Source organism: Podarcis muralis, chromosome 6, assembly GCF_964188315.1.
Source record: "Podarcis muralis chromosome 6, rPodMur119.hap1.1, whole genome shotgun sequence".
In the NCBI taxonomy this organism is placed as follows: Eukaryota; Metazoa; Chordata; class Lepidosauria; order Squamata; family Lacertidae; genus Podarcis; species Podarcis muralis.
In genome coordinates this window covers 75,256,772-75,272,891 of record NC_135660.1, presented here as the reverse complement: position 1 = coordinate 75,272,891, position 16,120 = coordinate 75,256,772, and positions in this window count along the sequence as shown.

Below are 16,120 nucleotides of genomic sequence, written 5' to 3'. Positions count from 1 at the left end.
CCTCTTCAAAGGCATCTTTGGTTCACCCACACCACCTCTTGAATGGTTAAAAAAGGGGGGCATTTGAAAGTGCAGCCTAGCACTAGTTGAATTCAAAGCTGCTCTGGGCACAGTTGGGTTTACAACTAAGGAGCTACATGCCCAATAAAATTTTGATCTCCATCATTGTCCACAAGGTTAGAGGTAGGCACCTTCAGGTGTTGTTGGACTCCAGTTCCTATTATCTCCAGCCACCATAGCCAATGGACAGAGAAGATGGGAGTTGTAGTCCAACAACTTCTGAAAGAATGCAGGTTCCACATTCTTGTGCTAATAGCTTAGACTAAACTAGAAAAGAGGCAGCAGTAGGACGTATGTCCCAAATTTTCATCAGATAAATGTTGGAGGATGTGGAATGGGCTGTTCCAATTTTCATCAGGGAAATGTTGGAGGGTATGAGAGGTAGGCTGTGAAGCACCATTACTTGTGCTGCTGGTGGCAGTCGAGCCGTAGTTTGACCATATGGGTTCTAATGCAGTGGTAGCCAATGTGGCACCTCCCAGGGCTTGTTGGGAGCCAGCTCACATCAGCCCCAGTCAGCGTGGCTAATGGCAAGGAGTGATGGGAGCTGCAGCCCAACAAGGGAGACAGGTTTCCCACTCCTGCAGTAGCTTAATACTGAAAAGATAAATGGTCAATAGTTATCTGATACACTTACCGTGGGAAGGAAGCTATATGTCAAATAGTGGAGAACTAGAAAAAACCCATCAAATAAATAATGGGTAAATGAGGGTTTGAATTTACCTGCTATTTCCATACTGTCTAACTTTAATAGAGTCAAAGAAAGCAATCTGAATAACAAAGTCTCCATCACAACCCTAAACTCGGATCTACTTTTATGAATTGTTGACAAAATGAGACTAGACGTGTTTCTGATATTCTTTATGTTTACAGACTACGTTCCAAAATTATTATATCCTCCTTGTGTGCATTTGAATACCAATGAAAAGTTATAGCTAGGAAATCTTCTAGAACATTCTGTCTTTTCTAAATCTCTGTTTAAACGTTTGTTCGAAATGAGAAGATAACAAAAGGTAAGAAATATTGCTTGCAAAGCTCATGCTTGGAGCATAGTTTGAAGTCTCTTAAATTTGAGTTATGAAAGTGGAAGGATTGAATGGTTCAGAATGCATGCGCCAATCCATCTGCCACCTTCTGTTTGAATACATGCAAGTGAATGTATCTTTTAGCAGAAAGTGGAGGTGAAACTCGCTGAAAACAAACATAGCATAAATCTGGCAAGACAAAACTTTGACGTCAGCAGCGGAGATGAATGGAAGCAAAGCGGCTGAACCAAACATCCATGTCCTGCCAACACCTTTTGAAAGTGCTCCACCATTTAGCCAGATGTGGCTAAATCTCTGCCAATTCAGCTGAAATTTTTATGCGCATTACTTGGATCTTACATGATTGAGTTACATTGGCCACAAACTGCTAAGGTTCTTCTGCTCCAACATCTTTGAACATTTTGACTAGGTTTGAAGAACCTTTGGGCCTCTGGTTCTTGCTGAACTACAATTCCCATCATCCCTGGCTGTTGGCCATGCTTGCTGGAGCTTACAGTATTTGTAGTTCAGCAACACCTGGAAGGCCAAAGGTTCCCCATGCCTGTTCTAAACAGCTACTTTTAGTTTGTGATGCACCATGTTGGCCCAATAATGGATGCCACCACTGCAAAGGTTTAACACAGAAACTCAATCTTAGGACCTTTACTCATAGAAACAGGCAGGGGTGCTATATAGAGAGGGAAGTGTCTTGGCACTGTAGGATTGAACCAGGAGCCCTGAGGTTCAGGCACTGTTTCTCTGCTTTCTGTGCCACCAGGGGCTACTGGTTGCAATTTCATCTGAAGCATATTTAAGCCTCACTATGAGTCATGCTCCACTGCCAATGAATGAAAGAATATATATATTCATTCTCTCTCGACTCAAATCTGAAATGGCGCATACAGAAACACTGACAGCACAATCTGGTGCATACTTATCCAAAAGCAAACCTCGCTGAGTTCAGTGTGCACAGAATTATGGTCTAAAATGCAAACAGTGTGATCATATATGTGTTTGTTCAGGTCCTAATTAAACATGACCGTCATTACAATATTGCAATTAACATGCTTCCTTTTTCCTTTTTCCTTTTTGGACGGTGCATCCCTGGAGATATGAGAGTGGCATTAAGAACATGAGTAGGAGAAGTTTAACTCTTCCTCTCCCTGCCACTGTCCCAGAAAAATCAGCTCCTCAGAGCTGCTGCTTACATTTGAAGAGAATCTTCCCTTCCTCCCTTCGGGAAGGAAATGTTATACTGGAAGGGTCGATCCTGGCTATGTCCCAGCTCAGCGGGAGATCTGCTACATCCTAAGCTACTCATCACAATGGATCTGACCTTCAGATTGCCCCCCCCCAGGCTTCCATGGAATCTAGTCCCACTTTAGTGTGCATAGGATTGCAGTTTAAAATGTCCTCTGCTGAGTGATAACTAGCAGAGAAATATTCTGAGCAAACCTTTATTCAACTGCAGTTCATTCGTAAGGCCAAAGTATTAATGCAGATGCGCACACACGCCAATCAAATTAAAAAATAAAAAATAAAAAATAAAATGGGGGCTTTTTCTAAACCAGTTATCCCCATGTTCTCAGCTAATATGCTTCCTTGCCTGTTTGCTTATGGATTTTCTCCACATCTTTTATTTATTTTTGCTTCCTTCTGGTTGAAAAGAAACAGTGTATTAAGCAGCTAACAGGAAATCTTGATCTCAGAAGTGTTTTTACTGTTAAATGGTTCTAGTCTCACTGGCCGGATCATTTTGCAAATGCAAATTAAGAGGTGGCTTCCTGAGCAGCATTTTAATTTATCTGGACTACTCCATTTAGTAATTCAGGAAGCATCACATGCTAATGTGAGGCTGATTTTGAAGGGGAGCCTATTTTCTTTTGTGGGAAGGGAGGAGAGTTTTTGAGAATAATAAAGTTGACTTCTTTGTTGTCCTAACACACTGGTGTGGTATCCTGGGACAGAATAGATGAAACACAATGCTACAGAATCCAGTAAAATTGTTTGGGATATTTACACAAATCACACAGCAATGGAAACTGGAATCACAATAGGCAACTTTGGTTAGTAAACAGATAACCCACAAGGACCTGGTTTGCATGCAATACTAAGGCAAATGATGGCTTAGTGCAAATAAGCAAATGTGTGGGTTCCTGGATCATAGTTGCTGTGTTTCTCCCCCTCAGTCTTGCTCCTGCTGTGCTACCTGGGGCTAACCCATAGTTTGGCTTAGCATTATATTCGAACCCATCTGCAAAAGAGCAGCAGGCATGGGACCACCCATAGTTAAACAGCCTTGCAAGATGATATTAGAAGTGCCAATGATTTTTATTGATTTGTTTTGGTTATTTCAAAAGTTCACTTGCAGACTTACGCTTCTTTGAAAAATTCCTTAAAGCCAATTAAGTGTGTTATGTTGCTGTTTACATTTTCTCCATGGCAGCATTTTAATCGTGAGTGAAATAAGTAAAAAGAAGCTAGTTCAGGCTCACTAATGAGTAAAAGTCTGGCTACACAGAAAATCATTCTAATTACAGCTGGAAGGCCTGCAGTATTCTACAGCTATTAGACAGTGCTATTGTGAGTAAAATGCTCCGTGGACATATTGCTGCAATCGCAACATAAAGGCTAAAGGAGAGAAAGGTGTTACAGAAAAGTTTCTTGGACCCTTTTGCCTCACCTTTTCTAACCAGAAGGTACAGAGGAGTTGAAAAATGTATTCATATGCCCTCATATGAATTGTAAAAAAAAAAAAAAAAGAAGACAAACAAATGAAATCTGGGCAAAGATCCCCTAAGAAACTAATTTTGCTTGCATCAACATTATCATTAAAAATAACATACTAAGATAAATTATATTCAGGAAAGTTGGTTTCCAAAAATGTGTATAGTTGTCATGGTCTGGTTAGACACAGAGGAAGAACCAGCTGGGGAACCACCAAGGGAAGAAGGCTCAGAGTCCATGGAGTGGTGGTGGGACAACCATCAGTGGTCACAGGAAGAAGAGGGAGAGGATTGGGGAAAGAAGTTGATGGATGCTGAATAGGTAACAGGGTTCAGTGAGCTGGAGAGCCTGTAGCACATAGAAGTCAAGAACCAGAGGCAGAAGTTGAAACAGGTGAGTGGGAGGAGGGAGGCCAAGAAGTTAAGATTGTGGGAATGTTTAGGGATGCGGGGGAGGATATATTGTCTAAGATATCCTATCCCAACTTGTCTTTACAAGTTCAACAAAATCAGCAGAGTTAACATTCCCCCTTTTTTAAACACACGCACAGCAGGTAGCTTGCTCAGACTCGTTAGAGTCTCTAAATATTTCCTGGTATTCTCCCTGTTTAATCCCTCCTAAAATAAGATGCTACACAGTCTTCTGTAAAGTATAAAATGTTTACTCACAAGTAATCATCTGTTCACACAAAGGTTCCCAGAAGGCAGACTAAAAAGGTTATAACATAGTTTAAATGTGGTGACTATCTCCTTATGAGAGAAAGCCCCCCTTTTCTTCTCTTGGCCTGGAGCCAAGGGTGCATTTTAGTAGTGCTCTTGTTAAGATGGCATCGATAGAGATAAGAGAGACAAGATGGTCGTCAGCCTGTGGTTCTGGTTCTTTCTACTTCAGGAGAGGCCAAGCCCATCTCAAGTTTCGTCTCAGTCCTGGAAAGCAGGAAGTTCCAGCTGGAGGACTGAGATAACCTTCATGTCTACTCTAGCAATGTTGTGTTTGACTACACCTGATTCTTACATCCCACAAAAATGAATCAGACTTGTGAAGAGTCACAGGTATCTCCCATGCCCCTACTGCAATAAGTTCCCCTCCCTGCTGATTCCCAGAACCAGGAAAGGTATGAAACGGGAGGAGCAAAGTCAGACTGTATGCAGGCACAGTCTCTGATTGTTTGGGGAGAGGAAGGAACTGTGATGGCTATGAGGAGGCAGGGACTTCCAGTCTTGGCAACTGATTTCATGGAGTAGGACCTCAAGGGGATGAGCTTCTGTGCACATTAGGTCCGAAACTCAGCCAAGTCTGGGAAGGTGTTGTTTCACTAATCAAGAGTTAACTCCAGCTTCACACTGCATGATTTACTAACTGGCTTGCTCTGTGCAGTAGTAGGCAAAATTGCACATAAAATGTGTACAGTAAGAGAAACTCTCACAAATATGCTGACAAATTTTCGTCATGCAGAAGTGTGGAGAACTGATTGCTGCAATGAGATACGGAGAGAAACTGAAATCATCAGATTCACCCACCTCTACTACTAATATGGGAGGCACCATGCGCAACACATAACTTAATGCTTTCATACGATGCATAGCTTCACAAAATCACAACCTCTTCCTATCTGCTCTCACTCATCTGCCCTACTTTCATTCTTCCATCTCTGTTTTCTTTTTGGATAGTCTCGCCGCTCTGCTATTAAAGAGGAGTTTCCCTTTAGAATCTGAAGAGCTTGTTCTGCTGAGCGCTGAAGCCACAAAGCTCTTCATGCCTGTAAAAACAATTCATGTTGTTCTCATTTCAAGCCAGGGATGCGCACAACAATTAATCTGGCAAATTTACCCATCCTCCGCTTTCAAGGAAGGCTGATTCTGTTTGCATCGGAAGAAAACCTGCCTCTTTGCTCCAACACAGCTGTTGCCGGTTAACCAGATGTGACTTGAGAAATGCCCCCCACCCCCAAAACACATTCTTGTTTAATTGGGGAATGTATCTGTTTGCAGACATGAAAGGTGTGACTGATAAACATATTCGAGGAGGCTGTGCTGTGCATGTTTAAAAATGCAAATGGCTTCCCACGACTAAGGAGATTTGGAATCTCCCGAGAGCCGGTCAGCACCATCACAGAATGTTTAGAGTCATTGTTGCCTGTTTCCTCCCTCTCCTAATCCACCTTATCAATGAGACGTGGAAATGATGCCACTTGCTCTGATGACTTACCTGCTGACATCTGAAGCCATATTCTAGCTGTGACATCCATTTCACTCTTGTAGAAATGCTACTGGGTTTTTTATGGCTTCTTGCCATGAGCGCCAGGTGTAGATATTCCTCTTTTTCCTTCTCTCCCTAGACGACAAAAGTGATAACTAGAATCTCTGATGACAACACTCATCAGGGTTGCACAAATGCTTCCACTTCATTCTCAATATGCATCTGGCTGGCTGCTGTTGGAAGGTGGGCCATGCGCATCATTTGCCAGTGGCTCTTCTCAAGAGACCCCTCCCCCACAAACACTTAAAGAAACCAGAAAATATCTGCCACATGCTCCCCCAAAAACTCACTCTGATGCAGTGCCAGCTCCACTGTTAGTCAAAGTGAGGCAGTCACTTCAGCTGGTCATTGCTGGGAGCGTGAGGAGCATCAGTCAAGTACTGAAGGACAAGTTGTGTGTTCTATTTTAGAAAGGTAAAGATGTTAGAATTCCTGCTCCATGATTGCAGTCATGGGATTTTTGTCTTTCACATGACGGTATATGTTTTGACTCCACAGAGTGGGAAGTGATGGAGACAGGATGTTTGTGTTACTGTGTTCTGTGAAGTGGGACTATTGCCCTTTGTTCTTTCTCTCTTTGCTGTCTGATGCTAGAGAGAGAGGGAGCCATGTTGCAGTGCTCCGTGTGTGTTTATATGTAAATAAAGTAGATTAGCCCAAATGCTGCTGCTGAGGTCTGCCACACAAGTTGCGCAAACTCTGTGGAACCCTAAGTGTGCCGGTGTCGGCTGGCATTGGTCGCTGTGAATTTTGGGCTGAAGAAAGCTTATGAAGCTCCCAAATGATCGACCAGGAGGGAGGGAAAATGTCAGTCGGGCATGTGTCTCTGCCAGAGTCCTACTCGAGTGTAGGCTGAACTCCTGACAAAAGTATTCATCACTATTTCTTCGAAATGGCCAGGGTATGTATAGGTTTGTCACTGAGGAGGGTACTTTATTTGTTCTCGGAGGGCTCTGGAATGACATCACATCACTATGGGAAAACAGAATGATAGGTGGAACACGGATAAAGAAGTGCAGCTGTTGCTTCCTTCACAGTGGTGAAAAAAATAGTGAAGAGGGAGAGGGAGAGTTGTGTGTTGCTGCCACTGCTCATGGCAACATTCACAAACCAGTAAAATACCCTCCCTGGCCCCCACCACCCAGGAATGGAGTGACATATTTAAGAGGGGCATTTTGCAGAAACCCTCTCCTTATTTCTTCCACCAGATTTCCCTATTAAAGACATTTCTGTTTTGAATCTGCATACCAGGATAGATGAGAATAGGATAGCATTAGTGTGATTCCCATCCATGTTTACTTAGAGGTAAATGTCATTGATTTCAATGCCATTAATTTCAAAGAAATTATGTTTGGGGCGGCAGTTCAAGAGAGACTCTTAGCTTCATAGACTTCTTTTGTTGGTTCCTCCTTTCTTATTTTTATTCTAGCTTCCTTCACTTTGAACGTACTGAATCTTTGGCGATAATTACTGGCCTACATGTTACTAACACTCAGGAGGTGGTCCTCCCCAGGTGGGTGCTGACCTACTTCTAGCTTCTGATCATGGGGCTGACTCTCCCCAGATCTCTTGCACTCAGTCCAGAGTTTGATTCCAATAAGGACTCTCTCTCTGTGGGGTCTCTGGGAAGAATTTTGTAGTTTGAAATGATTCAGTAGTTCAAACCAGACTAAAAAACTATGCCTTTCAAGTCCAGCGTTGCCCTGCTATGCCATGGATGCTGGAGATTCAGCTTGAACTAGGGATCTCAAGGTCTGAGGCTGAGACCTAGCCTAAGGAGGTCCAGCTCAAGCCCTCAGCTCCAGCAAATGGACCCTAGACTTGGCCTGAGACTGGCTCTGGCAACTTTCCTTTTTAAAAAAAATAATAACAATCTCTGACACTTTGCTGTCCAGAGCACTTCCATCTCTTCACATGAGATGCTGTAACCCAAGGGTAGCCAACCTTCAGATACTCTTGAACTATAACTCCCATCAGCCCCTGCCAACATGGTCAATGGTTGGGGACAAAAGGAGTTGTTGTCATCTGCAAGGCACCATCTTTGCTCACCCTGCCACAATATATATATTTTAGGAAGACATCCAGGTTCTTCCCCAACCATAAGCAAGCCCAAAGAAACCTAATCCAGATCAAATGGAGGTACTGCTTTTTGCAGGGTGTGTGGCTGCTAATCTGGGGGTAATCTGCAGCTTCTTTTGCTGGGTTGTACTCCCCTTAAGTAGGGGACATCCCTATCATGAGGCAAAGTGAGGCAGCTGCCTCAGGTGGCAAATGCTGAGGAGCAGAGCACAGAAAGAACTGTGTGCCCTGCCTCCTCAATGCTAGCTTGTTGCACTTGAGTATGGTGGAGGATGAAGACAGGAGTGCCTGGCGTGCTCTGGTCCATGGGGTCATGAAGAGTCGGACACGACTAAACGACTAAACAACAACATGGTGGAGGACCTTGTCCTTTCACGAGTATTGAAGAAAGATTTATGGTACATGCTAGTGTAGGCAGCATGTTTATGTGGAAATGTGGCCCCTTGCCTCTGGTAGCAAAATATCTTGGGCAAACTGAACTTGGAAGTGTTTCTGGATCTGATGCTGCTTCTCAGTGGCAAGGAGGCAGGGGTAGACCAGGATAACTGTCCATCAATTTAGGCTGGAATTCTATCTATGTTATTTCCTGGCCACTGCCACCCGTTCTTTAGCATTGTCCACATTGGACTATTGCCCTGTATTCCACACAAGACTATTTCTAAAGAGTGTTCAGAAACTAAAGCTGGTTCAATGAGCAACTGGAGCTCCCCTATGGAATATGTCACTCTCTTATAATTTCACCTTCATTGGTTGCTAGTCCAAAATGGTGACTTTTTGCCTATAAATTGTCAGTTGGCTTGGTTCTGAGTTATCTTAAGAACTGCCTTCTTCCATACTTTTAATCTATTAACTGCCTTGGGCACCTTGGCAGTCAGGTAGTATATAAATGCAGCAAACAAATGCATACAAACTTACCTAGTCTAGTGCTTCATCAACATCATGGATCTTGTATGATGTCCTCCCTTCTCTTGAACTTCAGCAGGTGAAGATACAAGACAGGATCTTTTCAGTAGTGGCACCTCGGCCCTCCAAAGGGAGGTTCACTTGATGGCATCACTGTTGCTTTCCGCCACCTAGTGAAAACCTAGCTCTTCTGGAGGTCTTTGGGGATATTTCAAAAAGAGTTGCTGCAGGTTACTGATAAAGCTACCATGATGTTTTTTTCTCCCTGATGTCTTTCTGTCATAATCATCATTATCATCACCACTACCATCATCTGTGTGTATGTTTTATAGCTAAATGAATATATAGTGCTGTGTTTATGTGAGTGATCATTTCCTTTCTGTCTAGCAATAATTTTCTATCTATCTCAGATAGATAGATTGGCTTGCATTTGCTGGAGCGCTAAGTAACCATCTGATCAACACAAGGCTTTCGGCTTCCACAACAGGACTTTCCCACCTCTCCCCCTCTACCATGTGCCCCGTGGTCTCCTCAGATCTGGTCTGGAGGGTTGGGTGCAAACCCAGAACAGAGCAGGGGGACAGGGGAGTCACATTGCAAGTCGAAATCATTGTGCTGCTGTTACAGTCACATAGCGATACCTTCTTTACAAGCCACTATTATTAGAGCAGAAGAAAGGGCATGATCATGCTAACGAAATCAATCAACAGTCACACAGAAACATCAACAAAAAAACATTTCCAGTTTTCCTCCCCCAGCAATAGGGCAGCCACATGTTTTCCAAACGCAGCCTGTGTGCCACATTCTTCGGGAGGCGGGAAGTGAGGAAACATTTAAATAGCTGCATGCCGTTCAGATTGTCCTTTATGGGCACCGATCACCACACCGAAGGTGATTAGCTCGTTCTGCAATATCCCACATCTCCTACTGCTCACATTTGCAGCCAGACGGACAGTGCTGGGAAGACAGCTGAGAGCAAAGAGAAGCGGAATTACGGAGGAGAGTGGGGATGCCTTCGTGCCCAGATGCTGTGCCAACAAATAGAATCCAGAGCCAAGAGTCCGTTCAATAGCCATGCTTTGATCTCTTTTCTCTCTCTTCCTCTCTTTCTCTCTCCGCCTCTTAATTGATGCAACCCTGCTGGTATGCCCATGAAGTATGGATGGCTTCCATTGGCTTTTAGTGGTTATAAAGTGCAAAGGGGGCGTTTGTTTGTATGAAACCGAACATCAAAAGCTATGAATACCAATTGTACTGCTCTTTCGTTTCTTTTTCTTTTCTTTTTTTAAAAAAAATATATCAGTCACCGAAGAGGGACTTTGTTTGCACAGCTGACCATTTTGTCAAGCAATTGAAATCTTAATGTTTATGCGATACCATTAAAATTATGGTAATGATGGCAGAGAAAGTGCGAGGGGGGGATACATGTAAATTAAAAGTTGTATAGATTATGCAATGTAAGAGTAATAAAAGTAATTGTCTCCCATTTGGTTAGTTATCATATTCATGAGACATTTATTGCTCCAGCAATCAAGTTCTGTTTTGTAGCTTCAGGCTTTTTATCTTTAAATCTCACCTTACTGGCTGAGTGAAGTTCAGCCTTTTGCTTTCACGCTTTGGCATTCATTTTGATTGAAAGCATTGAATGCTGGTACACACATTCAGGGCAGAGTTTTGGATTTCAAGTTCAAATATCTTCTTGACATGTCTCCCCTTGCAAAGGAGAGCATGAAGCACAATGCGATGTGATCTTTCCCTTAAAGACTAAGGTATCAGAATGAGTGTTCTTTCCATTCAGCAGTGTCTTTCTCCACTGTTTTGACACTGTACACGTGTGGACAGAAAACACACTACACACAAAAACCCAGTCATAGTGTGATTCTATGCACAATTGTACCAAGTTCCTTTTCTGTGTAGTGCCCTGTGCATTGATAAAACATCACAAAAGCAATCACAAAAAAAAAACAATCACATCAAATTTGCTTCTTCTTTTCCTCTTCAGCTGTGTTTTATCAACACACACAGTGCACACAAGTATCAGAGAAAATAATCCTGGCCTAATCCTACTAAGGATGCTTTTTCAACATTAGTAAAGCAAATGGCAGAGGACGATGCACTGGACCGCTTCCCAGGTATCCTGCAAGTAGAAGTTGCTGTAACATTGGGACAGCATCGTAGAGCCAACCTCCTGACAGCAGCATCACTGCTGCTTCCCAGGCAGGCGCAAGGTAAGGAGGCGGTGGGAGCACTGGTTAGGCTTCAAGTAATACAGTGAGGGGAGCACTGGTTAGGCTTCAAGTAATACAGTGAGGGGAGCACTGGTTAGGCTTCAAGTAATACAGTGCAGTGATACTGTCCTCAACATCAGGTGGCAAGATGGAGCAGAAGGGCTTATCTGACATCCCTGCAGGTGAGTCACTGTTGCCTCCTGGCTGGGTGGATGGAGAAGGTTAGGTTTGGGTGGCGTCACAGTGCAAGAACACCAGTCGGAGTGCTGAAGTAGCCCTGCCGTTGTGTTTGCACCATGTCAACCTCACCACCGCCTCATCTCTACCCCTTCCCTCCCAGTAGGTGGCAGTAACTCCCCTGATAGAAGATCGGGTAAGTGCCTCCACTCCTCCACAGTCATGAAGGGCACACCTGCATTTCAAGCACAGCTTTATTCGTGAACAGAGTAGAAAGCGGAGCCCAATTCAGAGCTAGTGTGGTGTAGTGGTTAAGAGCGGCAGACTCATAATCTGGTGAACCGGGTTCGCGTCTCTGCTCCTCCACATGCAGCTGCTGGGTGACCTTGGGCTAGTCACACTTCTCTGAAGTCTCTCAGCCTCACTCACCTCACAGAGTGTTTGTTGTGAGGGAGGAAGGGAAAGGAGAATGTTAGCCGCTTTGAGACTCCTTCAGGTAGTGATAAAGCAGGATATCAAATCCAAACTCCTCCTCCTCCTCCTCCTCCTCCTCCTCCTCCTCTTCTTCTTTTTCTTCTTCTTCCACTTTGCTGATTCTGTAAATATTTTTTTTAAAAAGAGAAGAGTTGCCTTTGACACATGTGAGTGCCTTTCCTTACAGACATGATAGATGTGCATTTGTCTTAGCAAGAGCCTGAGGGTGAAGTCAGCAGATTGAGTTTTTGCTGGACAAGCCCAGCAAAGAAGGGCAAATTTGTTTTCAAAGCGGAAATAATGGCAGAGATGGGAAATATTTGTGTTTCTGTCTTTGATGGATATCTGCATTATTGATTTTTTTCCTCCCCTTTGGGTTTTGGCAAACTCCTTAAATAAATCTAGCTTGTCCAGAGCAAACACACAGCTGGTCAGTAGACACTTCGGCTCTAGCTAAGAACAGCTGTTGCCCTAAACAGGTTTGCTATGCAGGTGGAAGACTGGAATGATTGGATGCTGAGGGAGCTATTATATATAGATATATGGGAGGGCATTCAATATATACCATTCTTTGCTCACTGTCTGTCAGGGGCTGGACTGAGGAGGAATTATGGAGACTGCCCCCCTCCTTCTGAACCTTCCCCAAAACAGGAGGGCAAGTATAGATTTAGAACAGTGGTTTACAGAAGGCCATAGTTCAGAGGCTGCAGAGGGGAGAAGCTGGGAAATATTGGGAGAGGAACAGTAGGAAGAAGGAGCGCCAGGGGAGAAACAGCTGACAGACTCAGTGCCTTTGGAAAGCATTCCTGGCCCCCGCTCTCCCAGGACCTGGCGTGCATCGAGAGTAGTAGAACAGAAAGCTCAGAGGCAGAAAGCTCAGATTAGCCAACGCAGGGATGAAGTAGCATAGGAGAGACGGAGGGGATGGGACTTTACTCGGAGCAACGCCATTATCTAAGAGGTGGCATCATCTGTCTCTCTCTGTGAATACTGAATAAAATACCATGGTAAGAATGGCTTGTATTCCCATTTCTGGCTGCCAGCCGTGAGGGAGGGGGATTGGATTCCCTGAAACCTGACACTGTCTGAGATACTACAGTGCCAGAACAGTGTTATCATGTAATAAGCTGTCCTCCTATAGAACTAATTCACTCATTGAGTAGGCAACCAGGTAGACCTCTGCTATTATTCCCACTTTAACCACCACTATTTAAGGCATGGGTCTCCAAAACGGTGCCTGCAGGTGCCAATACATCCAACTAGCTCTCATGGAAACAGCAAAAAGTCTTGGTAAACATTCCCTTAAACCTCCACAGAACACAAAATGTGGGCGGGGGCAAGGGGGAAGCTTTGCACCATTTTGTGTTGCAATATGGAATGACCCTGCTCAGATAACCTGTTCCATCAACCCTCCCTCCTGGCTTTCCCATTTTACTTCTGACAGTCAGCTAGAATTCTGTACCCATAATTCTCACAGTCTTTATTGGGCTGCCCCCCACCCCAGTGTTTCTTTTGCTCTAAAGTTATTTTCTACTTCTGACCGCCTTGGGCTTCTCCCAAGCCTGCTGATATATGAATGGTGCCTTTTTGTCTAGATAAGAACTGGTACTCAAAGAACTGCATTCACGAGTATGTATGGTCGTCTTAAGAACCTCTTTAGCAACATAATCCATTTAAGAACCCAAAAGGAAAGTTTCAGGATCACAGCCAATAACATATTCTTTCGCTGATTGCACCAAGAACTTTCCAGAGCTACTTAATCAATGTACATGACCAGAAATTTAGAATGAGTTCTACTTAAGACATCAAATTCTGCAGCAGCAATCATTAACCAAATTATATATTTGATTTAATCTGCATGACATTAAATACAAAAGGTTTAATTTTATTTTATTTTTAAATCTTTCACTGAAACATTGCTCTGTTTCTTTGTCACATTAATTCATATCCAGAACTGCTGCACTAAAGTTATGCTAATCACAATGCCTGTTTTCCATTTCCAGAAAAGAGATATTGGGATTCTATATGTAGATTCTGTCATACCTATTTCTTACCACTAGATAGTAGTCTTATAACTTTATTTGCTCTGCTACATCTATTGTCTGGCCAGATATAGACAAAAAGTTTGCACTCTGTTGTTGTTTCTATTTTATTATTTATTTATACATACCCCACCTTTTTCTCTGACAGGGACACAAGGTGACTTACAGATAAAATAAGAACATAGGTAAAAAAAAAACCCATGAAAAAACAATTAGACATTAATGAAATTAAAATGGTGTGTGGGGCAATTACAACAAAAACAGCACAGTTGTTTTTTGTTTTTTTTTACATGTAATAATCTCTCTACAAATAAGAGTTGATGGAATTTCCTTTTGTTTGAAAACATTGAAACTAGGGATGTGGGAAGAATGTATGAAGTTTGAATTTCAAATCAGACTCACCTGATCCAGTCTAATGTGTAGACTGGATGTGCAGTTGCCTTGGAATCTGCACTCTTTTGGACTCACAGCTGTCCCTAGAGGCGCAGGTCAATTCCATGTCCAGGGCAGCTGTCTACCAGCTCCATCTGGTATGCAGGCTGAGACCCTACCTGTCTGCAGACTGTCTTGCCAGAATGCTGCATGCTGTGGTTATCTCCCGCTTGGACTACTGCAATGCACTCTATGTGGGGCTACCATGAAGGTGACTCGTAAACTACAACTAATCCAGAATGTGACAGCTAGACTGGTGACTGGGAGCGGCCGCCAAGACCACATAACACCGGTCTTGAAAGACCTACATTGGCTCCCAGTACGTTTCCGAGCACAATTCAAAGTGTTGGTGCTGACCTTTAAAGCCTTAAATGGCCTCGGCCCAGTATATCTGAAGGAGCGTCTCCACCACCATAGTTCAACCCGGACACTGAGATCCAGCACCGAGGGCCTTCTGGCGGTTCCCTCACTGCAAGAAGCCAAGTTACAGGGAACCAAGCAGAGGGTCTTCTTGGTAGTCACGCCCGCCCTGTGGAACGCCCTCCCATCAGATGTCAAAGAAATAAGCAACTATCTGATGTTTGGAAGACATCTGAAGGCATAAAAAGGTTGACTAGGGATGTTTTTAATGTTTGATGTTCTATTGTGCTTTTAATTCTGTTGGGAGCTGCCCAGACAGATGGGCTGGGTATAAATTATTATTATTATTATTATTATTATTATTATTATTATTATTATTATCCCATGATGAGGTGGTCTGAAGGCTATCTTTCATCATCTTCAGGCAGGCAGCATTAGTATGCTTAGTTGTACACTGAAAAATAACTTCATATGAGAATTTCTAACTTGGGAAATTCCATTGAAGCTAAGAATTGTTCTCTGGGTACCTAAACAGGTTGATAATTATCTGTTGATGTGCCTCTCTGCTCTCTCACATGGTGTTTAACTTTAGATCACATGAGATAGTTATTTAGTTGCAAATCATCATCTTGGGGAGCTGGTCTTTGTTCCTTTTCCCCCTGAAAGCCACCAAAGACAAAGGTGAACTAATGAGGTCTCTACAGAAGGGAAACAGCTCCAGGCTGCAATGGAGTCTGTGTGGAGAGAAAGATCTTTGATTTTAGGTCTGTTTGAAGTTATTTCGTATTTGTAAGAAGCTGAACCTGTGCTTCGAGAAGCATATGATTTATGCAACTATCTGGAGGTATCATTTATTGTTTTTTGTCTGTCTGAAGAAAGTTCTGTTTGGTAAAATTTTGGAACCATATTTTGGTCTGGACAATTTTTATTTGAAGAGGAGTCGGATTTTATTCATCCTGTGCAATATTAATTATCTGCAATAAAGTCACAAGGACTAGTCTCACTCTTTCAAGCTGGCAACATCAAGATGTTACAGTGACCAAGCTCCCTTTCAGCTAGACCACATAATCTCCAATTCACAGTGGCCAATCTCCCTCCTTCAGGCAGGTGGCATAAGTGTGACATCCCAATAGCCAGGAAGTTGCAGTGGAAAAGCTCTGTGTTTTGGCCAAGCAAAATAACTAAAATGTCCCAGGGCCAGTCTCTTTCCTCCAGAAAGGCAGCATCAGCAGAAGGTAAAGATAAAGGTTAAGGTACCCCTGCCTGTACGGGCCAGTCTTGACAGACTCTAGGGTTGTGCGCCCATCTCACTCAAGAGGCCGGGGGCCAGCGCTGTCCGCAGACACTTCCGGGT